Source organism: Anser anser (genome assembly GCF_964211835.1).
Source record: "Anser anser genome assembly, chromosome: 1".
NCBI classification, from domain to species: Eukaryota; Metazoa; Chordata; class Aves; order Anseriformes; family Anatidae; genus Anser; species Anser anser.
The window spans coordinates 121020902-121036222 of NC_139720.1; the positions used below are offsets into that span (position 1 = coordinate 121020902).

The 15321-nt window shown below is 41.6% G+C and overlaps 1 protein-coding gene across 7 annotated transcripts in view; it reads right to left on the minus strand.

The window, feature by feature from the left end:
- Positions 1-15093, minus strand: part of SYTL5 (synaptotagmin like 5) — a 91637-nt gene extending 76544 nt beyond the window's left edge. For 2 of the 7 annotated variants that reach the window (XM_083808108.1, XM_083808107.1), the window contains exons 1-4: positions 14307-15093; positions 13137-13252; positions 12497-12552; positions 11753-11828 (exon numbers count right to left, since the gene is read on the minus strand). The gene's annotated coding sequence lies outside the window, so the exon portion shown is untranslated. The remainder of the gene's footprint in view (positions 1-11752; positions 11829-12496; positions 12553-13136; positions 13253-14306) is intronic. The other 5 variants (XM_083808112.1, XM_083808109.1, XM_083808113.1 and 2 more) reach the window with 4 other exon arrangements.
- Positions 15094-15321: the final 228 nt, after the last annotated feature.

Sequence of the window (15321 nt, forward strand, 5' to 3'; positions counted from 1 at the left end):
ACAGATAAATAGGAAGTACATGATTTTGAGTATTTACTACATTTTTTTTTCAAAATCGTTATTGCAAATCAGCATGTTCAAACACACCTTTTCCTCTTTAAGCAAAGCCCCTTAAAGTAACCTTTCCAGAAAGCAGAGTGAAGGCAAACAAAAAAGATGTCTTCACAAACACTTACTCATCATCCGAAATTAATAAGCTATAACAACTCCTGCCTTTACCACTTGGGAATATCAGCAGCAGTCCAACTCTAAGCAACTAAGCTTGTGTATGCACAAAATTTAAAACAATTGCCCAACTATGAATGCTATTCCTGGAATTCTTAAACAAAAAACCCTAAGCCATGAAATGTCAGACACTACCTTTGGCCCAACACCAGACTTTCAGCTGTTCAACACCTTAAAAGCATACGTAAATTTTTTATTCTGCTCACTTGGAACATTAAGTTTTTAAAACACACAACCACAAAAGGTACTTTTCCACAGAAAAGCAAAATCCTTTAACTTAATGACAACATCTGCAACATGAGAGGGGAAAAAGGGAAGGGAAGGAAAGGAAAAGAAACAATTCCATAACTCAATGCATCCCAATGGCTGGGCATTCCAGTCACAGAGCACCTGATTTTTCAGGTATACTGGGCATCCACAGTTCCACATTATTTTAAATAAATGTAGGGACTCCCAGCACCTTTGAATGTCAGGCCCTGAAGTATAAAATACTTTTTGCACTTAACAGAAAAAGCTTCCACCCCTTCACAAGCCTTTAAAAAGGATAAAAAAGCCAAATCAAACGAAAATAAAGTTAGAGCAAATATTAATCAGGGCCATAGTAAAACCCAACTAATAATGGTCATTACGATTTCAAACCAGTGTTTGAAAGCAGGAAATACAACCGGAAGCTAACAAACAATGGAGCTTTGTCTTCACCAAATGATCTACTCAGCAAAAGGGACAGCCCGGTAAAGAAACACCTCAGACTACTGAAAGTATCAGGAGCATAAAACACCCTCCCTTCCAATTAACCAGCTTTTGAGGGAATTCTACTTGGTAAAAGATTTGTGAACCTTTTTCTTCTCAGTGGCTTCAAGCATAACCCAAAAAACTCCAGACCAAACGCAACAACAACAGAGGCTAGTTTGATCCCTTCTGTAAATCTTCATGTTCTCTGCAGTGGTAACTGAGGATTAAATACTGGCTTAAAACATTATCCAAAGACAACATTGTTAGTAGAATCACAGAATCATGGAATCATTAAAGCTAGAAAAGCCCTCCAAGATCATCTGGTCCAACCATCCCCCTACCACCAATGTCACCCACCAAACCATGTCCCTAAGCACCACATCCAACCTTTCCTTGAACACCCCCAGGGACAGTGACTCGACCACTTCCCCGGGCAACCCGTCCCAATGCCTGACCGCTCTTTCTGAGAAGAAATGTCTCCTCATTTCCAGCCTGAACCTCCCCTGGTGCAACTTGAGGCCATTCCCCCTTGTCCTACTTGTCCTATCACTAGTTACCTGTGAGAAGAGGCCAACCCCCAGCTCCCCACACCTTCCTTTCTGGACTTACAGGGGAACTAATTGCACTAGTAACATTCCCTTCAAAAAATGGAAGCACTGCACATTTCGAAATCTCGTGGAATGGCAGATGGAAAAGCTTCCTAATTGAGCCCAGTATTGTTCAGCAGCCTGTTTGATCAGGCACCTCTGCAGCACAGTGATGCCAGCCCATAGGTCAAACACAGTATGAATTCAAACATTTGCAGAGAGCCCGCAGCACGCAGAGCTGTTTGCATGGAACATCCTCAGCAAGGTTTCCTGCCGTAGGGAAACCTGTGGTGTTCAAGCAGGGAACACCACTGCATTAAACAACACTAATTCAAGGAAAGCTTAAACTTTTTTAAATTAGAGTTCAGACAGTTTCTTTGGTGTACAGCAGAGGGAAGAGAAAAGCAGTGCAGATTCAAATGTAATTTCCTAGGAAAGAAATCTATTTTTACATCATTGAATTTCATGACCAAGACATGAGGAGCTTAGATATTTTATCCATTTTACCCAGTACACTTGGTAAACTCATACACAGGTACATTTATTAGATGATGGTAATGATCACTAGTCAGAGCAAAATGGCTGGATGGTCTCTCTACTGCATCATTCAACTTTGCCAGCAGTACATAAAAAGATTGAGTGCATCAATATAATGCATTTCAATCAACTGCCTGGTAGCTCATCAAAATCATTCAAAGAAAAAAAAAAGAGTGGTAGTGATGGAATTCTATTTTTTTTTTTTCATGCTACAGTAAGATTTGAATGTCCTACTGCTAAAATGGGCTACAGGCACTACAGAAAACCTTCAGGAATTGCTTATTTGTTTAGTTTCATATGCATCAGGACAAAAAATTACCCCAAAACACAGTCTATTATGTTCATGGAAATCCAGAACACTGTTAGGGAGCTTCCTATGCCAGGTTTGCTCTGTGAAAATTCCTCCATGCAGTACAGCTTGAATACAGATGTGACAAACTACCACAAAAAAAAGGAATTAAGTTTCTTCTTTATACAAACGACCTCATTACCTCATTTCTTAACTTTTATTTTTTTTCCTCTGGAAGGGAATTCTTATTACCAGCAATGTAGACCTGTCAAATCTCATCTGTTATGATTCATTAAGCCCCCATCATAGGCTTCCCTTCTTGTCGTGTCTCCATCACAGTAGCACAAATGCTTTCCCCTGATCCGTGAGCTCCTGAACCGACGTAGCTGAACAGTTCATCACACACCTGGCAGATGAGATGAGAGGATAAAAACTACGGTGCTGCCCCATAACTCGGCATCTCTGCTGGTGTTCCACCACGAGGATGCACCGTCCACAGGTGGCGTTGACGTGAGCAGATCCAACCCTTTCAAACAACCTGACGTGCACTGGAAGCATCCATCACACGGCCCACCCATGGGATGTTCTCCTCCTTGTTAGTGAAGGGAGTAAGCCAGGCTACCGTAAAATAATTTATTTAAACAGAAACCAAGCTTAACTGCTTATACACAGTCCAAATGTTTGCAAACAGGGAAGTTCTACCCATGAAGACAAATCAGGAGAGGGACAGTTACATTTCAAGGTCTCTAGGTGTGGACTAGAATTAGTTTAATAATGAATCCACTGTCCCCAGGCGTACTTAGCAGCAGGCCTTACTGCTGTGACAAACCAAGAAGATTACTCATGACCTACTGTGGGGGCAAAGAGAGCAGAAGTAGATGGATGTTTTCAGACCCTGGAAGACACCCTCCAGTGTGGAGAGGCAGATGAGAAATCAGGATTAATCGACTGCCTAATTGCTAGGCACAGATTACTCAGCACCACTCATCTTTCGTTCTGCTGCAGAATTGGATAAGTAGGACTGGGGCCATCAAATTCATGAGAATGCTGGGGAATACATAATGCTCATCTTATGTGCATTTACATCTATAATATCACACGAGACTGTTCTCAAAATTCAGCCATCAATTTGTCTGCTCATATAGAGCTCTCTGAAGTTTTCATCAGTGTTTCAAATATTCTTTTCTCCTGCAGTAGCAGGCAAAGCTGCCCTACAATTCATTTAAAGGCATTTAAGGATAAGACAGTTTTAATGTTATTTGGCTCTCTAACACGTAAATCAATTTTTGTCTGCTTAGTAATTTATTATAGAAACTTCTGAAATAAGTGCCAGCCTTACAACTAATTTTCATGTAAATTACCCTCAAATACCGTAAATCTTGGGACATTTCTTAAACACTTTTGTACGTTGTCATGTAAGTGATTGGTTTACCCTGCTTATGAGAATCTCTATCACCCTGTAAGGAAACGAACAGTGATAATCCCAGAGAGGAACAGCAGACAGATGCTGAGGTGAAACTGTCTTCACCATCAGCAATGCACAGCAGATCTCCTGGTTCTCCTTACTCCAGCTCCTAGCTATATAGGAACAACTCCTCCTCTCATCTCAGGATGCTGTTTGGAGGCAAAATTCATGCAGGGATGCCAGGCTCCCCGATATCATGAATATACCAGACTTTTCAGATCGAAACAATGTGCGTATTTTAGTGAAGTTTTATTTTATTTTCTTTTTTCATTTATTTTCTGTGCTAAATAAACTCCCTTCTTTCTTGATTTGCCTATGAATTTTGGGGGGTCAGGAAACCTCCCCACTGCAAACTGTTTTTTCCCACTGTAAAAGGTTGCTTTTCTATCAACTTTGCCAAGTTACCTATCAGAGCTGAAATTTTCCATGGCACTCAAGTTGAGGTTTGGGGACAATCTACAGCCAAAGTTTCTGAGAAGAGCTAGAAAATCACATTATTACATCTGTGAAAAAGTAGAAGCAATCTTCATTCCCACTAATTCATATAAAAGTTGTAGGCTGGGACTTAAAGCTTAAACAGGAGAGGAAATATTTTCTTTCATGAAATATATTATTGTGGAAGATGTTAAAATAAATCTAATTAAAATAAAATTTTAAACTTGTGAAGGAAGACATAGCTCATACAAATTTGATAAAGACTTGCTAGAGTGACCAATAATATGAAGACAGACAATTTTCAAGGGTCAAATTTAGACTGATTTGGGGGGAACAGAAAAATACAGAACGAGAAAACACCCTAAGTGTGAGACATTCTGGGCAACCTCATCTATAAGCATTGTTATTTATGCCACCTAGAATACATCCAGACCAACTAATTACCTCTCTTCTCACCCAAACCAGAAGTGAGGATCTTTTGAGCACTTTCCATAATCATTTCTGTCTGCACTTACACAATGAAAATGAAGTTTTTTGAATAGCTGAAACTATTTTCTTATCAGAAAAGAAGGGATAGTATGTATCAAACCAAGTAATTCATTTGAAAAAGAAAATCTTGTCTAAGTCTCAAAACTATAAATGGTTTAAAGGTTAGTTAAATGGGTAGATTGACAGAGAGGCACATAAACCTTAGACTGTGGACTATCTACCCTGGGCTGTTTAAATATAGAAACAACTCCACTCAATAAGTTTCACTGAACTTAGAAAGCTTGTCTTAATTTTCACTGTTATCAGGTCTATGTATCTGAACCACTGCAATTTAAACTTGAATAAGGAAACACAGGGGTAGTGGTTCCATTTAATTTTGGGAGCTACAGAAAATTGTTGGGAGTGTGTGGAAATAAGGCATTATTCCATATTTTCCCCATTTCTTCCATTCTTTCAAATGGAGAGATAGAAATGCCAGCCTCTTTGGACCTTTTTATCTTGACCCACTGCAAGTGTTTTTATGTTTTGCTTTAAGAGATCATAAAAGAACTGCACTAGCACGGGTCATGAAATCTCAGCGCAAAATATCATGGTTAATGGTTGTAAGCCTTAAATACCATCCTGCTGTTTTCAGCTTGGCTGACTGCCCTCCTTCAAGAAGTGGGTAACTACCACCCTCTCGCCCCCCTGAACCGCCCCCCTGAACCACCCCCCTGCCCTTTTTTTTTTTTTTTTTTAAATCACCATTTTTCTGTGCAGTCTTTTAGAGAAGTGAAGGTATAACAGTGTTTAGGTACAGAAGTCATTCTGTCCCAAGTATTCCACTGGAATACAAGAGTGAAGAACCATTCTGCCATGGGTTGGAAAAGTAACTCGTTACTTTAGAGATGGGAAGATTTTTGATTTTGTTTGAGCTTGAGGCAATTATTTTCTTCAGGTTTTGGTCACCACTACAACAGTCATTCTGATCAAATTCAGCCTAGAATAAAACTTACTCAAACCCATTTTTATGGGGTTCAGTATAGATTTTATTCTAATCCAGAAATACCACAAACCCTGGAAAGCCTACTTTAATTTTCAAGCTTGTCATTAAAATCTGCCCCCATAAACACACACATCTCAATTTCATATAACTTAGGTTTTGGTAGAAGAATGTGAGAGCTGACAGTTCTGCCACCACCCTCCAGAAGTTTTCCAGATGTGCAGAGGCATGTACATGTGTGTCCATATGCACGAGGGAATGAACCATTTATAAAAAGAGTAATTGGCAAAATTACAGTTTATTTCTAGAGAAATAATCCTGGACGTCAAGTAACGCACATTTCACTACAACATCATGATGGCTCAACTGTTCCTATACATTGTCTCATGCTGATCTTGCGTTTACACTTATGTGATAGGGTTTCAAACCAAACCAGCTGGAGAAGTGAGCCTCTGTTACTGGAGTAGAGCAACAAAGCCCACAGGCAGGAAGCCAAAATCAGGCTGTACTACACTGTTTATTTTAGAACTGATATCCTCAAAACACCAACAGGTGTTACAGGAGGTGCAGCAGTAATAAATAAGGTGGATCAAAACTGGGGGATTCCTCAAATAACAGAAAACGTAGTGTATTAACAGTCATTGCAAATAATTTGATCGTACTCCCTTTGTATAATGATAGAGAAATTCCATAGTACAAAAATTGGCAACTGGCAAGTTCAGAAACAAATGCTTGAATGTCACCTCTGACCAGTAGAAAGATTTCTCCTTAGCTTTAGGGAGTCATGCATGAGGCCCGTTTTCTCTTTGCATTATCTGTATTCCCTGGTAAACAGAGAATATCACACGACAGGGATAATGCATTAACCCCAGCCATGTTTTCCACTGCTATTTTCAGATTCCCTCTCAACAGAACTAGGTTCTGTTTTTGTGCTGTGTAGCTTTGAAAACAAACCACAAGCTGCTCAGGTATACTAGGTCCTTCAAAACCAAAGAGACAAACACACCGGGAGGTAGAACACAACTCCTTCTAAACCACAAAGCACAGACTGCTAATTGTCAGTGGCTGCCTGCTTATTCCCTCCCCTGCCCCTTGAGACATGATGTTGCATAATCCTGCTGCATAACCCAAGCAACTTTCCTAAAAGTTGCTATTTGGGAATGCATATTAGTGTAACAGCAAAGGGAAACCCTTTACAACGGCATTAAAGAGTGCCCAAATTACTTATCTCCAGGAACCCCAACATAAACACACTTTTAAGACCTTGTATATGTATTTTTACCGCTTTTCTTCCCAAAATGCTATTCAAGTATCAACTTATTACTGAAAGAAGAATGCCTTGTTACATATTTAATTGTTTATGATTTACTGGCCTTTTGATTTTTATTTTCCTCCCAAAACAACAACAAAAAAAGTAAGTGGAAAGATAACAATAGGGGATCTTACATTCACAGCAAGGCTCAAGAAAATATCCAGTGATGAAAAGAAAGCTTTCAGTCTCCTCTCTTAATTTATGCACTAACAACTGAGTATGACTTCATTGTTGTCCTCAGGCATAAGCTATCTGAAGATGTATTTGCATAGTTATCTAACAAATTCTCTTTGTGATTTAGAGAGTTTCCTATGTATATGAATATATACACATTTATTCTTCCCGAACACATCTCCAGCTTTTACTCTACACAGACTACAGTTAAACTCTAATGTTGAACTTTTGAGGGTATTTCATTTCACACTCCTCTCTCCCAGGAGCAAGCCACAGGTGCCAGACAACTCGGAGCATGCAACAGTCCCCAGCATATCCTCCTGCTAACTATCTCGGCATCTTCACCTGATGTAATGAGAAGACAGGATGGACAGAAACCCTCCAAAGCCAAGAAGGAAAAACTACTTATTTATCCTCTGGCTTCAGATTGCACTTATGTAAGTGAAAAGCATCTCCCCTGGAAAACCAATGATGGCAACAAGACAAGAAGCTCTGCTCCATTTAGTGACCCCTGTCTTATTACCAGTTATTTTGTCATTTGGATTCCCAATTTAAAAAAAAAAAAAGAGCCACATCTACAACTACTTGAGACTTGCACGTGGTAACATTGTATTCTGTTCTTCTTACCATTGTTCTGCCTCTCAAGTACTACAATGAAAAAAACGTCACAGCCTAGTTTCATTCTCTCAGCATTACCAAGAACAGGAGGGCCAAAAGGGATAATTTTTGAAAATGTCAATAATAAAGGCAGTTCCAAGTAAGTGCAAGTTTGTACACCAGCTGCAGTCTACTCACAAACAGAACCAGAAGAACTGTATTGAGTCAAAGGACAGGAGTACCAAACTAGGCTCTGATCATTTCTAGTGTTAGGGCATAGGTTTTTTTGATTGTCCTATATACCATGCACAGTATTTACAATAAACTATTCCACAATCGTTTGTACAGTTAAAGATCTTTAATTTTTCTTCATTCATGGAGTTTTCAAATTTAAGATCTGCTTTTTGTGCACTAGTGATGCAAATAAAGAAAAAAAAACCAAAAACATCCATGCTATATTGTCTGGTAGCTTTCTTTCCAGTATCACCTGAATCTTGTTCAGATTTAAGGTTAAGGAACAGTTACTGCTTTTCTAACATGCTTTTTCAACTGAAGGGAGAAAGGTCAGGCTAATGAAGTATTATTTGTGATATTACTACACATTTTAAAGTGATGTTCTACAAACATTTAGCATGTCTCTGAACCAATGTGTTATGTTTGAGGTGAAGCTTAATAATGAGACTAATCCATTAACAAAGCCCTCTCAGAGCAACCTCCTCCGAAGCCAACATATGACTGGCTGTGGAGGTTCAGTGGCTGAAAGCCAGAACCTTTACGGCAACAGCAGGCACAGAACAGGCCAGCAGAGAGACCAAGTGTGCTCTGTGCTGGTGCGGCCTCACCTTGAGTACTGTGTGCAGTTTGGGGCACCACAGTATAAAAAGGACATTAAACCATTAGAGAGAGTCCAAAGGAGGGCTACAAAGATGGTGAAGGGTCTGGAGGGCAAGACGTATGAGGAGCGGCTGAGGTCCCTGGGTTTGTTCAGCCCAGAGCAGAGCAGGCCGAGGGGAGGCCTCATGGCGGCCTGCAGCTCCCTCACGAGGGGAGTGGAGGGGCAGGCGCTGAGCTCTGCTCTCTGGGGACAGCGACAGGCCTGTTCTGAGAAGTCATCAACACAGTACTTTGTTGCTGATTTACAAGTTCTACTACTGATGTTTTGTTACTGTTAATGTAGATCATAACAGAATTTGCTCTCCTCACACAAAAGGCACAGAGCTATACAAACACCGATGAAATCAGAAGCAGGATTGCGCCCAAGCTTGTGCCTCAGTTAAAACCATCTACAGTCTCACTGGAAGCTGAAGGATTTGGACAATGAGCACAAATGCTTTAGAACATTTATTTCTCCTCATTTTCTCAAAAACGAGTTTTACTGTAGCAATCTAATCATCAGCATTATCTTTGCTAAGTTAGTGAGAAGGCTTTTACATGCACCAGTACTCCACCAAGCCTAAAGCTGAATGCTTAACTGCTTTTACTTCCACATGTAGTCTTTTTATAGTTGGAAACATGGAGTGGAAAACAAACATTAAAAACACTTACCCAAAATTAATCAGAAATGAGCTCATGATTTCAATTCAAAGTATTTTTTTTTTTATATATAACTACTACATTATGTATTTAAATTCTTACTTGAGAATGTGAGTTTTCAGAACTCATTTCCCACAAATCATTCTGAAATGTTTTTGCTGCCTTCCATAACAGAAATGAAATATCATCAGCGAGGTCATGATTCAAAGTGACTTCAGGGTAAACTACAAATTCCTGGCAAACCAGAGAGCTTCTCAAACATGAAGAAAAGGGCTGATCAGGTTTGACTTGCAGCTTACTACAGATGCTAGTATTTGAACAATGCTCTAAAAGATTATCGCAATCATAACCAGAACAACCCCCTGCCTAAAGACATTGAGATTAGCAGGAAATCCAGACGAGTGTTATTTCTTGTGTGCAATGCCAACACCCCAGGTATTAGTAGAACGTGCAGTTAAATTGACCTAAATGGTCTCCATTCAGGTCCTTCACTTTGAAAAGCCGAAACCAGACAAATGTTTACCAACGAAAGTACAGGACCCAGGAATATACCAGCTCCACCACATGTTGAACTTGTCACGCCCTCATCTGTCAGTGCATTCCTTACTCACTGCAGCGCAAGCCAGATGACACCCGTGTTTGCACTGGTTACTCATACTTCTCCACCCTTCTTTGCTGCTATACTTTCACTGAAGGATGTACACCTCTGAGCAGAAAGAAAATACCACGAAGGCATACCCACCTCACTTGTTAGTTTTCAGTTGTGCCTAGTGAATCATTATTCTCCAGTGCATTAATCCTTTTTCCTCCATACTGCATCCACCTTGTTCCTATTTTTCTGAGACTGAGGGCTTCAAAACTAGGCAGTGTTTACACAACACTCCCACTATAACCTTAGCTATGGCTTCTTTCTTTTTTCCTTCTCTAACATTTCACGCAGGTAATAACAATGGAGAAGGCTGTACTCTATATAAAGATGCCGCCAGTAAACAGACATGCTCACTAGTATATCACCTAAGCCTACTTAAAGTACATCTATAGATCGAAGGGACAGCAATACTCCTGGAGAGAAGCATATATTTATACCTTAACTTCAGAGCATGACAAAAGTCAAGGAACCTGCTTCATAGTTAGCAGCCATGAGAAAGTTTGCAGGTACAACAGTCAGTGTACAAAAAGCTGCTAGAAAAAGTGTGTTCTGCAATGTTACATAACACTTTAGGCAGCCATATTGCCATTTTTTATTATTTATCTCCAAAAATGGTCTGAACCTACTCATTTGAAGAATACTCACTTTCATTATATTCATGTCTTTTAAATCACTTTACACAAGATGAGATTTCTGATATTACCCCTCCATATAAAACTCATTCTCTTCTGTCCCTCTTAACAGACTCCATAACGCAGTTAGTACTATTTCTGCACTAAAGTGAATGGAAGGTAATTTCTACAGCAGACCTTTATTTAATTGACAGTATGTATGAGTTATACTTCTCTTATCCTTCTGAAGTTATGTCCATGTGTAAGCACCTGTCATCTTTGAGTTTATAAGCCTGTTTATTATTTTAAGCAGGCTTAATATTCTGAGAACTACAATTCATTTCCTTTTCCTCCATTTTTCTCCCCCCAGCCTATCAGGCCCTAGCAATTTTGTGTAGAGACTCAAGAAAAGGAAATGAGGTTTTAGATATTTAGTGTCTCTTCTTAAATCTGACCTACCTCTTCCATAGTTCTGAAACGCTCATGAAATGAGGAACCAAGCTCAGCTTCAACTTGTATACAATTGCTCAAAAAGCAATCAATCCTGTCATGTAGTAACTGCAAATGAAAAATATCGTTGACAAATGGCTTGCTTTCAAATAGTGTTTTCTCCCAGAAGTCTGTCAAACAATAGAATCCTTGGAAACAACGTTCCCATGGTCATGGACATTTGCTTCCATGGTATTCAGATAACAACCTAGAAGTTCAATACCATATGTACAAAAAAAATTCCCTCAAGCTCGACTCTGCTGTTCTAGCCATAGAAACGCATTGGTGCTATGTACAATTCCTACACTGTCTCCATCTCCATTATACATTAAAAAAATGGTACGTTCATGCCGTGAACATGTTTTGCTTTCATCTGCTGATGCACCACTGCTTCCACTATTCATAAGGTGTACAGGTGAAGGATATTAGTCTAACCCTAAACCCAGCAAAGTCTCAGAGAAGAGATACTAATAAGTTCAGTTGCATTCAGATCACAAGCCATCCCAATGCATAATACAATCAATCCTAAAAGCAGTCTTCCTTGCAATAGAAGTCTGCAGTGAAAGGTTATTTCTCACACACACACAAAAAAAAATGGCAAATTCATCTGGAACCAAGACACAGACCAACTGAAACAAGAACTTACGTGTCAACAGCAAGAGATGCCCCTGAGAATATAAATGTTCCAGAGATGCATTGAAGTGAAGGTGCAGAGCCAGTCTCTTAAATAAAGAAAACAAACAAACAAACAAACAACAACAAAAGCAGATCATTTAAGGACATTCCTGTTAACACTCATTTGCAGAACGTAGCATGAACCACTGTGGAATTTTGTTTCATCTCTAAATTTCTAAGCAATACAAAAAGCATACCGAGGGAAGAGTTACAGTGAAAATAAAAAGGTGCAGATTACAGTAATTGCATTATGAAGAAATTCCAGTTCAGGCCAAGGTAAACATTAAAGAAAAAAAAAACACAACCAAGAACACACAAATTCAGCTCCTGCACAATTGGCTCTACAGCTATGCCTCAGCATATTGGGAGGGACACAAAAGATCCCAACACACAATGGTAAAAAATAATTAAATAAATTAAAACCCCACTGAACTGGGCCGCTTGGTCACAACCCAGGACAGCCTAAGATAAAAGCTTAAACAGATCTTTCCTGTTGCAGAGCAAGGCTGCTCTGAACAGAAGGCTTCATTGCCATGCATTGCATGTATATGTTTGTGGTTGTCCTGCATAAATAGATGGAAAAAGTGCTCTAAAGATCCGAAGAGAAATATACCTCCATCAGCTTCCTACATCTACTATGCATACACCTTTTACTACTCCCCTTGGACTCAGGGCCATGCTGTTCTTCAAGGTTCACTCTTCCAGCCATTCTTACCTATTCCGCTTTCTTATGTTTCCAGGCTCCAGGACAACACATCAATACGTTAATCCCTGGTATCAAGAAAGTTTGGTAAGAAGGCAGAGTACGTGTAGGCAAGGCAGCAGCAATAAAGAACTGGGAAAACAACGTGCTCAGTCACTCAGCAATCCTGCACTGCAGCTGACTTCAGCCTTCGCTCTGTCAGCAGATTCCCTTTCTCCCCACCTCCCCAAAGCCAAATCTTACTAACAGAGTTAATCATCAGATAGGAAATTCACCTCTCCCCTGATAAGGAGATTTAGAAGAAATAGCATTATGTAACAAGAACATGTTTTGTAGATAATGCAAACAAGGAGATGACTGCAACATCACACCGTGAACTGCTTATTAAGATCCTTCATACCTACTGCCTTTCTACTCTAGAAATGCAGCACCAGCCCAAAAAAGGCTTTTTACAAGGAATTTTGATTGAACTATTCCTCCATCCCAAAAGAACTTAGGAATTCAACTACCATGAAATCTATAAAAGTCAAAGGATGCTGATAAGCATCTCTTCAGAGTACACATAGTGCTAAAGGCAGCTTAGAAACATTAACATATTAAGTTCCCTAAAATGTTTAAGCACACTGATACTGTCTGAAAAGCATAACCATACCTCCAAGCCTGACAAAATGCGTTCCTCAAACCTTACTCAGATCTACAGGCAGCAACTCTCATCGTCAGAAATTCACTGGAATCACGTAGATGACTATCAAGCACAGAGTCTCCTGGCTGTAATTGCACACGGGGGATAATTTGATTCAGAAACACACAGACAAACATACAGCCAAAACCTAGCCATCAGTGTTACTTGAGCAAAACCAAAGAAAGTTAGGGGAGTAAAGGGAACGAAAGGGAATTATAAACAGTGTGCTCTCTGAGACAGCACAGCTCTCCTGACTACATGCCTAACAGGCAATAAGGGGTTGTCACGATCACCTGTTCCACCTCCCCCCTGCATAAGATCTCCCCATACTAAGTACTGTTAAAAACAGACCTGCCTTTAAACCAAGGATGTTTTTCTGAAAAGTTGTTTTTTTTTTTTAAGTGAATAATAAAAAAAGAACTTACTGGTCTAACGAGTGTTGTTATTTGAAGAAACTGCACTCCCTTTCTAGTCTCCTGATGTCAAACTTCAAATTTCCAACACGGGATGTTGTTAAACCTTTGCCAGCTTGACTTAAAAGCCCATTATTCCTCACCTTTACATTTCCAGACAGTGATCCGATCACTTCCTTCACCCTTTTGGATCCCCCCAAGACCATACGCTCCGAGAGGCTGAACGGCAAGGGGTCTGTAAATGTTTCTTAAACCGGGGTGGGCTGCATCTGGCACCAACACCTCCACCTGAAGGGCACGTAGCAACACCTGTGGACCCCACAGGCAGCTTCCCCTCTCCCCACACCCAGGGAAGGGCTCGTCCCCAGCTGCTGCCCACCAAACTCCTCGCACCTTTCCCGAGTCACTTGGGGCACAGAGTCCCCTGACCCACTGCGTGGTGTGAGTCCCTGCTCGCTGTGCCGAGACGTGTATTTGGCTGGGCACGCTCGGCAACTACCAAGTAACCCAAACTGCTGTATATAAATATTATTACACTTAATAGCCAATAATCTGTTCTTCATGGGGTCACCTAGGCGGGGAAAGACCCTCCCGACCGCCACGTCCAGCCCGCCCTCCCGACCCCCATCGCCACCCCACGTCCCTTAGGGCCACGAGGCGAAGCAAAACCTGGAAGGAAGCCCCGCAGCCCACCGGCGGGGCCACTCGGCACCCGGGCGCCACTCACCCGGCTCAGAGACGGAGAGGAGGGGAGATGGGGGCCGCCGCTCCCCGCCGCCCCTCTTGCCGACCGGCTCCCCGCTGCCTCCCGCTGTCCGCCTTGCAAGAGACGGACACACGGCAGCGCCTCCCGTCAGGGCACCCGCGCTCCGAGGCGGGGATGGCGAAAGAGAAGGAAACCCAGGGACCTAGGAAATTAAAAAAAAAAAAAAAAAAAAAAAAAAAAAAAAGCAGCGACTGCGATTACGGGAGACGGGCGGGCACGGCAGCAGGTGCAGCCCCGCGGCCCGCCTCCCTCACCCCTTCGCCGCCGGCCCGGCCCGGCCGCCCCTCAGCGCCCCTCGGCGGCGGGAAGGGCCGCCATGTCGGGGCGCCTCGGGCGGCCGCCGGGATGGGGCAGGGGCAGCCCCGTCCCCCCGCTGTCACTGGGGGCAGCCCCCAGTTTTCGTCTGCTCGTCTCGTCTGCAGTTGCGTTTTGAGCCCAAAATGGGCTCGGGAGGGAGAAATAGGTGCTGTTGTGGGCGGTGGGTGAGGGAAGTGTCCGAGGGGTGAAACAGCACTGAAGGGCATAATGTAATGCATAATGGAAGTCCAGCCGTCCTCCCTACGGCTGTAGGCAGCAGTTCTTCAGTTTTATCGCTGCTGCTTGTAAGGGTTCGAGTGAGGGAGATTTATCAAGCAGCTACAGGTCTTGCAAAATATTCCCCAATTCAAAAGGGACCACACAAAATGGTATCTGGTTTCATCCTCGTGAATCAAATGATTCATCCACCCTTGCCGGCATCCCCAGGCACACGAAGAGCACGGATAGCAGGTGCTTGAGAAAGACAAGGAAACTTGGACCTCTGTGTATTGCCTAGCGTATTACAACCGGGTTTGAAACCCGTACCATACACAGAGGTAGGCTACATGCGAATACTGAAGAGCAGGTCTTTTTCACAGCTTTAACTGATTTTAAAATGATTCCAATGTTCATCACTTTCAGAAAATTACCATGTGCAACCAAAATCTCCAGCTCTGTT